The sequence below is a fragment of the Oratosquilla oratoria genome, chromosome 30 (assembly GCF_046742065.1).
Source record: "Oratosquilla oratoria isolate Oo_2021 chromosome 30, ASM4674206v1, whole genome shotgun sequence".
NCBI classification, from domain to species: Eukaryota; Metazoa; Arthropoda; class Malacostraca; order Stomatopoda; family Squillidae; genus Oratosquilla; species Oratosquilla oratoria.
Genome location: NC_134806.1, coordinates 29,038,768 through 29,041,267, shown reverse-complemented (window position 1 = coordinate 29,041,267; position 2,500 = coordinate 29,038,768). Strand labels below are relative to the sequence as shown.

General features: G+C 35.3%; 1 protein-coding gene across 1 annotated transcript in view; it reads right to left on the bottom strand.

The window, feature by feature from the left end:
* LOC143041067 (uncharacterized) overlaps window positions 1-2,500 on the bottom strand; it is a 225,010-nt gene that overhangs the window by 169,938 nt on the left and 52,572 nt on the right. The gene's annotated exons all lie outside the window — the stretch shown is intronic.

Genomic DNA, 2,500 nt, shown 5'->3' with positions numbered 1-2,500 from the left:
ATACATACATATATTCATAAGCACACATGCATATATATGTACATATACACATGCATATATACATGCATACATACATTCATAAGCACATATGTGCATATGCATGTACATATACGTGTACATATGGACATACTTATGCATTTACAATGAATTACTTTTATCACATTAAAGGTCATATGGTGGTGTATACCGATTCCAGTTGATAATAGTAATTACACTGGTCAACAAAGAATTTGTTCCAAAGAAAACAATAGCTGTACCTTATACGTTTTTGCATGCAGAATAAAAAAAAATCCATTTTTTTCCATCATCAACAGTTTTTTCTGCGTCACGGTATGTTACGTTACGTGTGTTACGTGGGATAAATTTCAATCAAGCGGTTGGCAACACTGAGTTTGGCAACACTGCGTGAGATTGTTATACATTTGGCAGTACTGTGTTTGAAGTGTTGGTGTGAGGTTGTGTAGTGCGCATTTGTGTGGCAATAAGTTTGTGATATTGTACAGTAGCATACCCGCCATTCACCTTCATAATGCCAAGAAACTATATAGACCACTCAGACAATTTTTGTTTTATTTGCGATGTATTGACATTCAAGTAAAAAAGACAGTGTTTCACGCCATTAATTAAAAAGTGTTATGAACATTATTTTGGCTGCAAAGTGGGGGACCAGGAGAAAATCTGGACCCCTCATGTGTGTTGTGTAACCTGTGTCAGACTTCTCACTGTATGGGTAAAAGGTTCACGCCATATGCCTTTTGCCATCTCTATGATTTGGAGAGAACCAAAAGATCATACTTCAGATTACTACTTATGCATTACAAATATAAAAGGTATAACATCAACATCCAAGCATATTGTAAAATATCCTAATTTATCATCTGCTATGAGACCAGTACAAGACTTTCCTCTACCTGACCCTCCAAATTAAATGGAACGAAGTGATGATGAGTCAAATGAGAAGGTTATGGAAAAAGAAACAGAAGACATGCACTTTCAGCCAATATGTTCTTCAAGCGAACCATGTATATTGAGTCAGGGAGATCCGAATGATCTTGTGCGGGATTTAAACTTGTCAAAAAGAGAATCTGAATTTCTTGCTTCCAGGTTAAAGGGCTAGAATCTTCTCCAGAGTGAATTCAAAGTTAGTTTTTATCGTAAGCGACATTGTGATTTTGAACAGTTTTTCTCACTTGAAGATGGTGTGGTGTTTTGCAATGATGTATATTCTGTTATGGAAGAACTTAACCATAAATATGACAGGAATGAGTGGCGCTTGTTTATTGACTTTTCAAAAGTGAGCCTGAAAGCTGTTTTGCTCCACAATGGAAATAAGTTTCCTTCTGTTCCTCTGGCCCATGCAGCTAACATGAAGAAAACATATGAGAGTATAAAGCTTCTATTGCAAAAAATTAAGTATGAAGAACATAAATGGAATATCTGTGGTGACCTAAAAGTTGTGGCATTTTTACTTGGAATGTAGCTGGGTTACACAAAGTTTTGTCGCTTTCTCTGTAAGTGACAGTTGGGATAAGAAAAATCATTATGAAAAGAATGTGTGGCCGAAACGATCTCTGACTCCAGGAGAGAAGAATGTTGTCAATCCTCCTCTTGTTGATTCAGAGAAAATTTATCTGCCTCCTTTGCATTTTAAGCTAGGGTTGATGATATTTTTTAAAGGTATGGCTAGAACTGGCAAGGGATTCACATATTTGAAAAATAAGTTTCTTTGAGTAAGTGACGCAAAAATCAAAGACGTATTCTTGTTGGACCACAGATTAGGGAGCTGATGAGAGACCATAATTTTGATGAAGAGCTAAATGATCTTGAAAAAGCTGCATGGATGTCACTTAAGAAAGTTTGCGCAGACTTTTAGGGGAATAACAAAGCAAATAACTATTCTAAAATCGTAAAAGAGCAATTGACATTCTACAAAGCCTTGGGATGTAATATGAGCCTAAAAATCCACTTCCTAGACCCTCACTTGGATTTTTTCCCTGTAAATCTTGAGAAGTGGAACTCTTCAATGTTGGCTGATTACTGTTGGACACTAAAAAGGAATCTCCCAGAATCAAAATACACTCGAAAATCATACATTTCTACATTTTAAAGGTGAGAATCATTGAAATATCAGCCCCATTTATTAGTTATAATTGTTTAAAATTTAATATGCTATCACAGAAAAATTCTGAAAACATATATGAAATCAACAGAAAAAATTATATCAAGTACACCTCCTTTTGCTCGTGGGACAGGAATTTTAATCAATTTTGTTGATCAGTGTTATCTATCTGCAACCCTCTTTAGTTACAACATTTGTCTAGCTGCAATTTTCGAGTTAATGCCCTCTTTTAGGATGTGACCTTGATTTTGTCCTTCAGAGCTCATTATTATCAAACTAAGCAATTTTCAACTTGGAGTGAATGTCCTAATTCTCCTAATTTGTGACCTTTGATCTTGTAAGATCAATTACCTTCACTCTTGTCTCAATATTACAAACAAA